The sequence below is a fragment of the Brassica napus genome, chromosome A6, assembly GCF_020379485.1.
Source record: "Brassica napus cultivar Da-Ae chromosome A6, Da-Ae, whole genome shotgun sequence".
Classification (NCBI taxonomy): domain Eukaryota; kingdom Viridiplantae; phylum Streptophyta; class Magnoliopsida; order Brassicales; family Brassicaceae; genus Brassica; species Brassica napus.
In genome coordinates this window covers 15253424-15268802 of record NC_063439.1, presented here as the reverse complement: position 1 = coordinate 15268802, position 15379 = coordinate 15253424, and the positions used below count along the sequence as shown (strand labels likewise).

General features: G+C 42.9%; 1 non-coding gene across 1 annotated transcript; it reads left to right on the top strand.

Annotated features, from left to right (window-relative positions):
• The first annotated feature begins 2280 nt into the window (after window positions 1-2280).
• LOC125575977 lies at window positions 2281-2387 on the top strand. Its single transcript, XR_007314517.1, has one exon. It is a non-coding gene; the product is annotated as a small nucleolar RNA R71 (small nucleolar RNA).
• Window positions 2388-15379: the final 12992 nt, after the last annotated feature.

Genomic DNA, 15379 nt, shown 5'->3' with positions numbered 1-15379 from the left:
TTTGTGAACTTATGTGTTTCAAGTCTTTCATCCTGCAAAGACATTTCTATTGCACGTTCCTTCCAATAATCCTCATCGTATTCTTCTGTATGTTCCTCATTAGGTGAAGTAATTACAGTGTCAACTACAAACCTTTCATGGAAACCACTGTCTGCCCAACTGCCTATGGAATAATCATCATGTCCTCTCTTGCTTGGAGGTTGGAAGGCAAAGTGTTGGTAACAATGATTAGGTGGAGCGAAATGGTCAACTGGGTGCATTACGTCGAGTGACGTGTTGTTGCGGTCATCGGTAACCGTTGACTTATTGGAATCGATCGATGGAAAGGTTGGGGTGTCGATCGATTCCGAGTACTCTGTTTCGTACTCTGATTCATACTCTGCTCCACAATGGCATGCGCCAATGAAGCCAAGTTCTTTCCCGTAATCCACATAATTAATGACCTTTCTCTTAGGTCGGACGGGGTCGTAATGGATGTTTGGGTCTATGAGCGTTAGACACAATTTATTTTTGTTCATGTCACATACAGCTCCTACTGTAGCTAGGAAAGATCTTCCAAGCAAAAGTGAAGAGTTCCAGTTAAGCTCGATGTCTAGGACATGAAAATCTACAGGGACAAGGGCATTACCAATATGTACCTCCAGATCTCTTATGTTTCCTCCTGATCGTTTCTCTGAAAGATCCACGAAGGTGAAGGATTCCGTTGAAGGTTCGATGGTCAAACCAAGCTGGTCTGCCATGATCCTAGGGAGGATACTAACTGCTCCTTCTGTGTCACACATTGAATGGGGAAATTCAACACCCTTGACTACGCATGGTATTGCAAACTTCCCAGGATCACTCTTCTTCGTCAATTTGATCCTGTGTTTCATCTTCTCTCTGACTTGATGAAACATTCTCCTAATGTCCTCCTCAGTTACCTTTGTTTCTCTGAAGAACATCCACAACCGGTGTGTGAAGTAAGCTTCATCAAACGTTTTTCGATTGGGATTCTGAGGACTCTTTTAGTGAAACCATCCATCTCCTTATCGTTAGCTTCCCTCTTAAGGTTTTTAGGAATCTTCTCCTTTCTTTTCCTTAACCTTCTCCCTTCAGCTTCTTGTTCTTCTTGAACTGATTCTGGTGAACTATTTAAAGGGTTGGGTTTTGGTTCGGGTGGGCTAGCTAATGGTGTAGGTGGTGGTCTGAGTGCGTTGCTGTAATCATTATCGATTGAGGGTAACCGCACTCGGTATGTCAGAGGTGCCTGTCGATCGATGGGAGGTGTGTTGTGACGATCGACGTCGGACTCACTCTGTCGATCAATGGTTGGCTCAACCGATCGATCGATTTTATCATAGAAAGGGGAGGGTGGGTGAGGATGCTTAGCTGCGAATTCTTCATGAGTTAGAATTCGAACCGCATTGCATTCAGTCGATTTAGCGGACGACGTCGATCGATGACTGGAGTAATCCGTCCATCGATCTTCATCATGGTCTGTCGATCGATGCGAGTTCATCGACATCGGTCGACACCATTGAGAACCGCCGAGATTCACGGAGCTTTCGATTTTGAAGTCTCCTTCCTCAAGCATTTCATTTCTCATCACTTGCTAAAAATCATCATCTATGATGGCATTTACGTGGTGTTTCCCTTTGTTGGCTCCTGCCTCTCTAGCGAAAGCTTCTTGCCTCTTTATAGTCTCGCCCGTCTGAATTACTTGGGTTTCAAGTTTTCTCACCTGAGTCCCTAAGGTCTCGATTTTGGTGTTCAGATTGTTATAGGCGGAGTCTATTTTACCGTTGAAATCCACGGTGATTTGTTGTTGTCCCAACAGTACTCGATCAAGCATTTCTTCGATCTTGCTTTCCTGAGTCTGGGTGGTGGATTTTGGTAGTAAGAGTTCAGTAGCTTTTGCTGTTGTTGAAGGGTTTTTGAAATTGTGAACTTTGGTTACTTCTTTGACCATTTCCAAAGAAGTTTCTGTTTCCGCCCTGGTTTCCAAATTTCTGGAATCCGGTACCTCCGATGTAGTTCACATTTTCTTCTCCTTCCGTATCTGCTACTTCTTCTTCAGCTGAACATACTTTCTTCCTAAGAAGCTCGTGCACCACATCTAACTTAGCTCTTACTTCGTCCATCTGTTCCTTCCCGATAGAGGCTACAGACTTCTTCCGTTCAGAGTCAGTGTTTTTGGTGCTGCTGCTGTTAGCAAAGTTTCCTTCACTAGCCGTATCAAGAGCCATTTGATATTGTAAGGTGAGACATCAGAAGAAAGTGCTTAGCAGCTGCACTTCGTTAAATCTGTGGTGTGGACAGTCTCGCTGGAAGAACCTAAATCTAATCCACGCATCTTTGAAGGACTCTCCAGCCTTCTGCAAGAATGTGGAAATTTTGTTCCGAAGTTCTTCATCGCGCGCCTCATCGAAGAAGTTTCGTAAGAAAGAATTCTTGATGTCGGTCCAGGATGTTAAAGATCCTGTGGGTTGCAGCCTAAGCCAGTGCATTGCTTCTCCATTCAACGTGTATCTGAAGAGCTTGCACAGCAGGTAATCTTCGGGGACTCTTTCCATCCGAATAGCAGCAATTAGATCCTTGAACCGTTCCAGATGGTCCATAGGATGCTCGTGCGGTAACCCAGAGTAGGGTATCTGCGACACGAGAGTGTAGTATTGAGGCTTCAGCTCGAAATTCTGCTTCTGGATCTCCGGAATTCGAATAGCCGATCTGTTGGAATAGTACTCATCTGGGCGATTGTAGTCGGCCAGTGGTTTCGATCGAGCGTCCTCATCTACAGGTTGAGCAGCTCCTGTATCATCAGCATCAGGGATTACAGTCCTCTGAGCATCTATTTTCTGACCTGTTGTATTACGCATATGACCGGCCTGGTCATACAGGTTTCCGTTCTCGTCCTGTGTTAGAATAATAATGTTTACCATTTTTGACGACACGGTATCGATCGACGTACGCGGCGTAGTATCGATCGTTGTCGAACGATTGGGATCGATCGACGATGATGGTCTGGTGTCGGTCGACAGTTGGTTGTGAGTATCAATCGACGACGAAGTTGTTGCGTCGAGCGATGTGGAACGTTGACCTCTACGGATGGTGCGTTCCAAATGAGCAGGATCGTGTGAGAACAGCAAGTCTTTCTCCTTGTTGCTTCTGGTACCGCTGGGCATGCACCTGAAAAGACAAGAAAAAAGATTATTAGAAAGGGGGTAGAGAAAAGAATAAGAATCAATAAAACTAAATCTAATGGCGATCAAAGCTCCCCGTAGAGGTCTAAAGAGTGTCGAATCCAAAGAGGTTCAGATGTAGTACTTAGGGATCGAATCCACAAGGAGCTAGGGAACAATTAAATCTACTGTTTATTAATTCAAAAGGTTGCAAATGTTTAAATGAAATAGAAATAGTAACAAGCGAGTAAATAATAAATGTAACTTGGTTGGAAATGATATTAGATCCAGAGCCACTATTCAGGTGTTGGAGATTATAATACCTATAGATGCCTAACTGTTGCATGCATGATATATTAGAGCTCAATCGCTTAACTCAGTGATCAGTTGTCGCATGTTTCACTGGTTAACAGACTAGATCTCGTGTCTCATCGGTTAGTATGTCGACAACGAGAGAGTGTTGATCGATGGTCTATTAAGACGTCGACCGATACACCTTTGCCAACGTCGATCAATAGCCAGTTGAGGACATCGATCGACGGGTTCTAGCCAGGCCTATGCGCGAGTATGATATGTCTTATTAAGATACTAAATTGGCGGTTAACCCTCTCTAGCAGTCCTAATATGATAGATAGATGTTAGGATGGGATAACAAGGGTGCTTGAGTATGCAATCCTATGATCAAGTTCTAGTTAGCAAGGCTAAAACAAGCAATGAATACAAATCTATCATAAATATCACAACAAGGCAGATCTATAGTTTGGGGCTAATCCCACAAACCTATCTGAACCCTGGATCTAATAATTGAACTACTCAGACATATTAAAGCAATTCATAACAATAAAGAAATAGAAACTCATAGTATAGATGAAAAGAAATAAAAACAAGGAGTTCCAATCACAAGTGATCTTCTCTCCAAAACTCTCTTGTCTCTCTCTCTCTCAAAATGAAACTTGTAACAAAACTAGGTCTAAAAAGCTCTTTTGCCGTCAAAACACTTAGGCAGTATATAATCTACTAGGTTAAAAACTCGTCAGAGCATTTTGTTAATTTGGCTTGGCCTTGGGTTTTAAGTCTGCTGAATCCAAAATGTCGCGTGTCTGGTGTCTCGACATCGATCGATGGTACTTGTGTACATCGATCGATATTAATCTTCATCTGTCGAGGCATCTCCTGGTATCGATCGATAGCACTGATGCGCATCGATCGAATGTTCTTCCTCTCGTCGACCTCTACGTGGTCAGCTCGGGTGAAATGTCCTTTTAGCTCCAAAATGCTCCAAAGTCATAGCTTTACTCCAAAATGTACCTGAACCTGAAAACATACCTAGAAGAGTAGAAAACATATATATATATATATATATATATATATATATATATATATATATATATATATATATATATAGTAAAACACCTATATACCATGGATGAAAACGGGTCAAATCCAAGGTATATCATATTAGCAGATATCTGGGACCTCTGAGAAACTAGGGTTCTCCTACTTTCCTAATTTAGACGGAAATCGACAGTGGGAATTTCGGATCCCACAGTTTAGCGCCAGGAGGGGGGTACGGATCAATCTAACTCGCAACCACATCACGCTCAACCAGACTTGTCAACTGACGACGCGGACAACATGCAAACTCCTATTAACGGAGGCAGCATCACTGATCTCAACACTCCAGCAGCGGACGTATCCGCGGCAAACGCACCGGCCAACGCCGCGGCGTTCGAGGAGTTTAAAAAGATGTTCGCCACCAACGAAAAAAGGTCGGAAGAACAGGATAAGCTCGTGAGCACCTTGACCAAACAGGTTGAAACATTAACGGCAAGGACACGAGCAATCCGCCCCCGCGGAACCACTAAATCCGCGGGAAAAGACTTGACTTCGCAACCCCACTCGATAGGCCTGGAACCGCGCGGGAACGACCTTAGGGTCAAAACTCTAGCGAAAAATCTCCCGTCGAAAAGGGGAAACCTGAGAGTCCTCTGCCTCCCGCAAAGGGTTCAGAGGATAATGAAGTCAAGAACGTCGACCTGGATCCCAGCGACCTCTCCAACGATACCAACGAGGATGTCGACAGACATCCAAGAAGGACCAGAAGCCGATCCGCTCGGGAAAGCTCTCCGTTCGACAAACCAATGATGGAGGAGGAGGAAATCCTCTATTGGAACGAGCAAGAAGAGCTGGCTGAGAAGCAAACCGAGCTCACTCGCAGTAACCGCCGACAGGCTCGAAAATCTGCTGACGAGACGTCGGATATCCGTGATCTTCGCGACTACATCCCCAAAACTGCGGCAGAAGTAAGAGCTGTGAAATTCCAGATTCATCATGCTACTAGCGCTGCCCCCGAGATCGACAGGCTGCTGGAAGAGGCTCAAAAGACCCTCTTCACCACTCGCATATCTGATATGAGGGTATCTGACCCGGGGAAAATAAAAGTGCCAAAGTATGATGGTACAACCGATCCGAAGGCGCACCTTCAGGCTTTCCACATCACGATGGGAAGAGCAAGACTGAAGGACGGTGAAAAAGACGCCGGCTATTACCGCGTATTCGTTGAGAATCTGGAAGGAGCAGCCCTCGAATTGTTCGTACGTCTTAAGCGAAACTCTATCGGGAGTTTCCGATAGCTCGCATTGGAATTTCTCAAACAATACTCTATGTTCATAGGTAGAGAAACTTCCTATGTCGATCTCTGGAGCCTATCCCAGAGGGAGGACAAACCCCTCCGCGAGTTCATCAGCCGATTTAAGCTGGTAATGTCCAGGTTCAACGGGATAAGCGACAAGGTGGCCATTGACGCGCTCAGAAAGACGCTCTGGTATAAGTCGAAATTCAGAAAATGGATCACCCTCGACAAACCGCGGACGATCCAGGACGCCCTCCACAAGGCGATGGACTACATCATAATCGAAGAGGAAACAAAAGTCTTATCGCAAAAACATAAGTCGACGAGACCATCCTCGAAAAACGTGGACCCGAAAACGAAGAGGAAGAACTCTCGTAACGACAAGTACGTCCATCACGAGGGGGAAGATCTCCAAGGAGAGCACAATTACGCGATCAGTTCAAACCAAGGCCGAACCACGGGTAATACGTGGACTCGCAATCGAGGATATGACGAAAACACCTTCTGTGAGTTCCACCAGTCCCGAGGACACTCCAAGACTAACTGCAAAGTCTTGGGGGCAAGGCTGGCCGCGAAACTACTAGCTGGAGAGCTCTCAGAAGTGACCAGCATGAAAGATCTCATCCTCGAGACTGATCGCCCCCCGAAGACGGATAGAAATCCGCCCGCGGAGAAATCCCCTCAAAGGAACCAATCCGGGGATACACGCGGAAGAAGGCCGGACGACAAAGGAAATCGCAGAGTCAACATGATCATGGGAAGATCGCAATACTGCAACGATACAGTTTCGGCCATCAAGGATTACCAGCGGAAGGCAGAGTCGAGTACAAACTGGACTACATGGTCTCCTCCCCGAGACGGTCAAAATTGCTCAATCACCTTTACGAAGGAGGAAGCCGGCGGAATCGATCAACCTTACTGCGATCCACTCATCGTAGATCTCGTCATACGAGATCTGGAAGTCGGAAGAGTACTCATTGACATGGGAAGCACAGTCAACGTTAACTTCCGTGACACTCTCAATCAGATGAGCATCGAACTCGGAGAAGTAACTCCAATGCCGAAACCACTCACAGGTTTTTCGGGCGAAGTGTCGATGACTCTCGGATCAATCCAGCTGCCAGTCATGGCCAAGGAGATCACGAAAATCGTCGAGTTCGCGGTGGTCGATCATCCTGCCATCTACAACGTGATCATGGGAACCCCATGGTTCAACACCATGCAAGCCGTTCCATCGACATACCACCTGGGTATCAAATTCCCAACCCCAAACGGAGTCGCAGCTATCTGGGGATGTCAGAAACAGTCGCGGCTATGCTTCCTCGCGGAGCACAAGTTAAGGCAAATCACGACTTAGGCAACCGCAAATCGCAAGCGCACGAAGATAGATCAATCTTCGGCCAAAAACGCTTCAAGGAAAGACAATTTAACATCGTCTGCTGAAGCAAAAGCTTGAGATGTCGAAACTCAACACGAATCCGAAGCCGACGCTACAACTGAACTGGAACATCCGGAAAAGAGCACTGACCCGGCCACGGTCATCACGATCAAGGCGGTCAGCACGGCGACAACCGCCGAGTAAAAACGCTCGCGGTATAAAATAGAACTACGGGATGGTTTGATCCTCGAAAGGGGTACGTAGGCAGCTCGTCGAAAGACGAGTTCAGCTATCCCCCTCTCTAAAAAAGGGGGGAGTGTGTACGTATACTCGTATACTCCCACATGGGAAAAGATGCGTCATTTTTTGAGATTTCGAAAACTTTTTTTACTACAATATGCGTTGCCCTTTTTTATTAAAACGCTTGCACTTCAATTAACGCAAAAATCCCAGGACACGCCTAGAAAATCTACAAACGATAAGACTCTTGTCAGCGGCCTCATCCGGCCCAAAATTTCAAAATAATCATTTTTCATCACTCAAGATATACGTATAATCTTCGAAACAACTGCGAGACGTCGCCAAGTTAAAATTCGAGATGATGCAAACAAATTTTGCGACCGCAACCACCAAAAAACCTTACACCCCGTTCGTCGATTGGCCCCGACGAACAAGCCAGTCGTCTTAAACAAGCGCAACTTGATCACTCTTTTGATCTTCGAACGTCCAACACAAGGATGAGAGCGCACTACAAAAAAATCCGAAATTTTGGTCTAGCACTTCCAGTTGGCTTAAAAATTGTCTCTGGAAAGATGCTTGATTCATACCATACAAGTCATATAGGCCGAGAACTTATCGCGGACTTTAAATCGGTACGAATCAGGTAGAAATCGCAACAGGAAAATCGATAGACGGCTAGTCTCCGCATAAACCTTAAACCGAGAGTAAACCTAAGTCTTGCCCTAAACCCATCGCATTGGTCTCAGACATCTCAAGGCATTATATCTAAACGATACGAGATCCTAAATCATGTCTCTCCGTTCACATCTCAACGTTCCCGAAATTCGTAAGAATAAGTAATTTTTACGAAAAGTCACGAACGAACCGACAGATTGAACGTCTCAACGGAATTAAACATTAGACGACAACTCATATTTACTTCAAACCTACTCAAAACAAAACAATTCGAAATAAACGCCCATCATATATAAAAACCGCATAAGCGGCAGGGATTCAAAGCCACCAACGGCCAGTCCCGGTAAATGGTAAAACAGCCAAAACAGGCTCATGCAATGTCTCGAAATAAAAGCCACACTCGGCACAAAAAAAATAAATAAAGACCCCACTCGGCCACAAACGCAGGATAAACAAACTCCTCCCTCTGGATGATCACTCCACCTCTCAAGGTTCAAAGTAAAACTTCCCGGACAACAAAGCTCCAAACGCATCCACGGGATGATCCACCTCCTCGCAATCACCGGGAAACTCGGTCGTGGTCTCTATGGTATCGGGAGAAACCGGGATGGGATCCCAGAATCCCTGAATCCTCCCGTCGATCGGAGGAATGAGCGCCTCAGCTTGAGCATGATCCTTCATGCCTCCCTTCATTAACCCCATCTCCTTCTCGAAAACATAGTCGTCCGCCTGCGACTTCCAATGGCTCCAGACTGAACCGCGACACTCACGATAATCGCCCACTAAGGTGAAAGCAACCTTGAGGTTCCCGTACTCGATCTGGAATTGAGAAGCACGGTTCATCATCAACTCGACGATCTCCCACTTACCCTTCTGTTCTGCCTTACGAACGGTCCTCGCGTGGTCACGAGCAAGTTGCGCATCGCGCTCCAACATCTCGCCTTGCATGCGAGCAAGATCCCTCTCCGCTTTCTGATATACCATGATTTTCACCCGTTTTTATACATGGTATATAAGAGTTTTAAGATGTATTAATCATGTTGTAGAGTCTTTTCAAAGAAATTACAGGTTTATTCACCTGATGGAAGGAAATGATACTTTTGGGACATTTTAGAATGCTTTTATGCAAGGAAAATCGATCGACGCTTGAAGAGCAACATCGGTCGATCAGAATCACTTACCATCGATCGACAAACATACATGTGCATCGATCGATGCCTAGTCACACGAGTGTGATCGCGAATTAAAAGATTTCATTTCCTAGAAGATCTATTATTTGCAACTTAAGCCTCTAGCCGCCTGTCAGGCTATATGTACTAGGGTTTTTATATCATTTGGGGGAGACACTTGAAAAATACCTAGTTTGGAGAAGGAGCATTTTGGCTACCATTAGAAGAGCTTAGGATTGGAGAGATAGATCTGAGACTGCAAAACAGAGAAGATCTTGAACTCCTTTATTTCTATTACTCTATCTATTTGTGTTCTATGTTTCATTTGAGTTTATTTCACGCCATCATGACTTTGTCTCTCATGAATATGTTTGAGTAAACCATTTGTTAGATTTAGGTTTCTCACCATGGTTGAAATTATGTACTGCTAATATGACTATTAAAAAGGTGTTTTGATTGTTCTTTCATTGCTTGTGAACTTAATGCTAAAATTGAGATTGATCACCTTCATTTTAGATCTTAGGATTAATTGAGTCCAACTAACCGTTTTCCCTCAATACCTGAACCCACTTGCGTGATCTAACTAACTCAGGCGCAACGACAGTTGGTCTGAGAAGGTTAGAGAACAAGTTAAACCCGTTCGCAAAGCTCGCTAGAATAACCATCGATCGACGCATCTATCGTTCTGTCGGTCGGTTGTTACAAAGGTGTATTGGTCGATGTACATCAAGTCACATCGATCGACACTCTCTCGAGATTAACATACGACAGTTGAGATCCGAGATCTAGTGAAGATAACCTATCCAGTTAAATCATTGTTTAGTTCAAAAACCATCAAACCCTTTAGTCTAAACTAAGTGCATGCGTTTCATACCTGAGATTTACCTGAATCTAGTTGTTTTCCCATTCTTGAAACCACTTCAACTCAATCTATCGTTTCACTATTGTTTTCGATTTATCATTTACTGCTTTTAAAACAATTAAAACCTCTTAGTCTATCTTCATTTCTAATTATTTAAGTCTGTTGAGTAATCCTAAGGTCTCTATGGATTTGATCTCTAAGTACTACACCTGAACCTCTTTTGCTGAGAGTAACACTCTTTAGGGTAATTCGAGTGATATCAAATTTGGCGCCGTTGCCGGGGACTCTTTCTTATTACCATTAGATTTAATTTAGAATTTAGTATAGACTTGTTGCGAAAAACTTGCTAAAGTTTTCTTTCTTAATCTGTTACGCAGACATAAATAATGGAGAACACAGAGCGCGACCAACCATCGATCGACGGAGACACACACTACAAGAAATATTGGTATTGGTAGCACCCGAAAAACGCTATTATAAGGGTTTCGTAGCGTTTCGAAGAACACCGTGACAGCCGCAGCTATGGTAGACTTCCTCCATATTGTAGCGTTTTTTCATGTGCTATAATAAGTAGAGATATTATAGCGTTAAATCTGAGCTATAAATTAACATTTTATAGCATTTAATTTGTGCTGTGATGTTCTTTTTATAATTTTTTACTGATGTAAAATATTTTACACTGGCATATATATAATAATGCTATAATTAAGATAAATTAATTAAAAAAAAATTAAATTAAATAATTAAAATTTAATTGATTAAAAATTTGATAATAAAATGAAATTGAAAATTTATTCATAATTAAAAATTAAATTTTATTTTTTAATTCTAGAATTAAATACTTAATATTGGTTTACAATTTATTATCGGTTTACACATTAAACCATAGAAACAATAAACCATAGAAACTTAAACCAAAAAAATAATTAATACACATTAAACCAAACCTAATTAACCTAAACGTAGTTAATCAATAACTAAACCTAAGCAGCCTCCATCACGTGCCTCTTCTCCGCCTCCTCTGTCCTCTCTGCCTCCTCCTCTCACGACCGCCGCTGCCACCTCTGCTAATGACCACTGTGATAAGATCCTGGAAGGATCGAATCTGTAGAACAGAAAGGGAGGGAGAAATGACGAAGAGCAAAGGGAGAAGAGATAGAGGTAGAAATTAGGGATTTACCCAGTTTGATTTGATGATCGTAATTGATAGTTTCTTACAAAGACAAAGTAGACTTATATAATGACAAGTAAATAATAGACTTGGGCTTTTCTTGATTTACTTCATCCCCGAAGCCCACTTAAAACCCATTTGGAGACTTATCAATACTCCCCCGTTAGAGATCCGACTTGTCCTCAAGTTGGCAATGAGATAAACCATTTTGTAATCATTGCCTTTGTGTCAAGAACTTCCGTTTGGTGAGTTGATTCCTGATTCCAGTGAGCAGAATAAATGGTACACAGACTAACTGCTCTGGAGGTCTTAAAGCGTCAAAGCACTCCATCATGTCGGTGGACTGAGAATAGACCAACTTGATAATAGTGATCATGCTGGACATTTTCTCTTGTAGCTCCTGTTCACCATCACGAGTGTTTCTCTTGATCACCAAATTTGCTTTCACATCACTCTTGAAAACGTTTTGCAGCAGCCACATAAGAGTTGAATATTTCGTTGGAGTAGGCTTATCCAAAACAGAAGACTCTTCTGGCTCAAATTCTATATGTTCTTCAGATCCGCAAGTGAGCTTCTTAGAGCCAAGCAATGAATTTCCAGTCACTTGAACCACTTTCACAGTCTCAGTTTTCTTCTTGTTATTCACTCCTGTCTCGTCTTGAAACAACTGTGGAAACCTGCACTTCTCAATAGGTAATGTGATATCCCATACATCTCCAACCACCGCATCAGTGTATGATAACCATGCATAAGTTCCTTTACATGCTTCTGCCAAACTCAGCTTGTCAAGTTTTCCTATTACCTGAGCAAGAACCCATCTCGGCCTTAGCCGCTTCTTATAAACCCTTCTCTGTGTTTCCTGTCCTCCAGCCTGCAATGCACGTTCCAGCCATCCTTGTACTTCTCTCAGTTGCTCACCTTTGCGCTTTTCTAACTCTGGTGGCCTTGGTGATAAAAACGTTCCGTATGTAAATACCGAAGGTAGTAATGGCGTGTTCTTGTAAGTGTATTGTTTCTTCATTATTTTCTCACCACAGAGCCTGAGCTTTCTCCCCGGTAGAAGAACAGTCTTGTCCTCAAGGCTGAAGGAGACAAAAGCTGACCCCATGATCTTAACCCCATCACATGAATTTACCTTTTGACTCGCTAGTGATCTCTTAAGACCACGAACATCCACACGCTTGACCTCGATGTACAACTCAGAAATCCACAACTTCTCAGCTATAACACTGCTATAGCTCTTGTCTTCTTCAACCAATAGAACTCCAGGATTCCACACACGGTTGCCATTGACGTTAGGATACTGGCTACCAGCACCACCACCTTCACAATAACTGTCAACTACTCTCAAACACTCAGCTTGACCAAAATTTGATTCCTTAGCCCACGTCTCCATTGACTTTTTAACCATATGAATGGATTGCTTCTGGTCCGTAATTTCTATCTCAAACTCCCATGTATCTTCCTGAATCTCATCATGACCCCAAGGATATAAACCAATCTCAAATTCTCCACTGCCCTTTGATGTAAGGCGCTCTTCTCCCACAGCTCGTTGTTCTCGTCCATCTGTTCTTACACCTAAGAACATCCTTGCACCTTTCATATGACTCATAGATTCAGCCCTGGTGGAAGAGACTATGTCTTTTCACCATAACCTGCGTTTCCTCACCTTATAGTTCCACTCCTGAACCGAGATCTTCGAACTTCTACCGTCTCAGGAAGCATCACGCCCACAGGAAGCATCACGCCCACAGGAGAAACAATGATTTTGGCCTTATAGCCTGATTCAGCCCCAGCTTTCAAGAAACATTTGAACCCCGTTTCCACGGCTCCAAGCAGCTTAACTCGCTTCCTAACCTTATAATAGTACCATCTGACCATAAGCTTTCTTGTATACTTTCTTCCTTTGTGAAGCAATTCTGATTTCTCCAGCTTGAAAAGTTCCCCATCTTTTGTCACCTTCTCAGCTGGTACTTTACAGCTTCTGCGAAGTCTAACCTTGAACCGAACCTTATGAAACCCTCGTTTCTCTCGTTGCCTCATCTGTTGTTGGACCTGAGAATGATTGCCACGGCTCTTATACTTGCTTTGTTCCTCCGATTCAGTCTCCAGTGTTGCATCATCCTGCAAAGACTTCAGTACTGTTTCATCCTTCACAGACTCCATCGCAGCATCAGGATCATCATGTTCTAGCGCTGTAACATCCTCAGCGAAGATACTTTGATCCCCTATCAACGTATCGACTTCACACTCTATATCCATAGGAGCATAAGACGTAAACCCATCCCCAAAGTGATGCTCATCTCGCTTCACTCCTGTATCGACGATCTGTCTTGTTCCCACGCGGATCTGCAAATCATTTTTAGTGTCTTTACAACCCGAAGATTCACATAACACTCCTAAACTTTTACAAGCTTGCGCAAGCAGTATTGCTTTCTTCTCTCGGTTGTATTGTTTCTTCATTCCAATAGTCTTCATTCTCACACATCTCCTCTGAGATGTCGCATGCCCCGTAAGGTCTAACGAACCCTTAAAATCAAGAGCTCTTCTTGGTGGCTTACTGTTCAGGTCCTTAAACCGAGATCTGTGGTAGTTTTGCTTGATCGGAATTCTTTTGAACCTGGTACCTCCGTTTAGCTTGAGATCTTTAAACCTTTTAGGGATGAAAGCGTTATAAGGATGAGATTCACCATACGGCCGCTTCCGCCGCTTCCGATACTCCTCAACGGAACTCCTCATGCAGTCTCTGACTGTCCATTCGAAGCTCCTCACGCAGTTTCCAATCCACATCCATCTGTCTAAATGATTGTAGTAGCTTCTCGAGCTTCTCACTGAAAACCATTTTTTTTTAACTCAAGGTCAAAGGAACTTGAGCTCTGATACCAATGATAAGATCCTGGGAGGATCGAATCTGTAGAACAGAAAGGGAGGGAGAAATGACGAAGAGCAAAGGGAGAAGAGAAGAGATAGAGGTAGAAATTAGGGATTTACCCAGTTTGATTTGATGATCGTAATCGATAGTTTCTTACAAAGACAAAGTAGACTTATATAATGACAAGTAAATAATAGACTTGGGCTTTTCTTGATTTACTTCATCCTGAAGCCCACTTAAAGCCCATTTGGAGACTTATCACACTTGTCCACTGTCTTTGCTCACAAACGCCTCCTCTATTAACAAAGGCCTTCAATGGTCATGACAACAAGCTCTGTCACGACCAGCACCTTTACCAAGAACATAAATATCAGATTCGTAGAGAGAGAGAAAGAGAGACAGATAGAGAGTTACTCGTGGTGGTGGGGAATGTCACACGAACAAACCAGACCGGATCTAAAGGAGATGACATACCAAGTGACTGCAAAGAACAACAACCTTTAGATCTGTTACCCATCAAGAACTTGACGGTGAGAACAGCGGCGGGAATCCTGGTGTCCTCGGTTGTTGGAATTATCATTCAAAGGGATGATGAGATCAAAGCGAAGAAGTTTAGAAGAAGAGATGAGAAGAGAATAGGTATCGACAGACAGAAGAGAGAAGGAAGAAAAAGATTTTAAAAACTAATTAAAGTAGATTAATTTCAGCCTTTAGATCAACACTCATCAACGGCCAGAACTAAATATCGCTGATCCACCTTTTTCTAAATGAACCAATCAGAATAGATCGATTGTGGACCTTTAGATTTAATTTAAAGAGTGGTCAAGATTGTGATCCGCGTACTTGATTCTAATTGGCTGTTTGCAACCTAAATATTTCTTTTGTTTTTGTACATTTTTTCTTCTTGTTTAATGGTTTAATTTAAAATTTTGAAAGCTATAATATAACAAAAATTTGATTTTTAATTTAAAATTTAGGACTAAGAATATATATATACTTTGACTTTAAAATTAATGGTGGTCCACATCTTTGTGAAATGAACCAATAGAAAAAAAAATGGTTTGTAGTTTAGGGTTAAGGGTTTGATATTAAATTTTTAAAACCAGAATTGAAATATTATTTTGAAAAGTAAAGCTTTCTGTAATATAGGTCTGGTGTTTGGAGTTTGAGGTTTAACAGTATATTTAAAATTATATTTGTAGCTTATGTTTGTGTTTGAAAT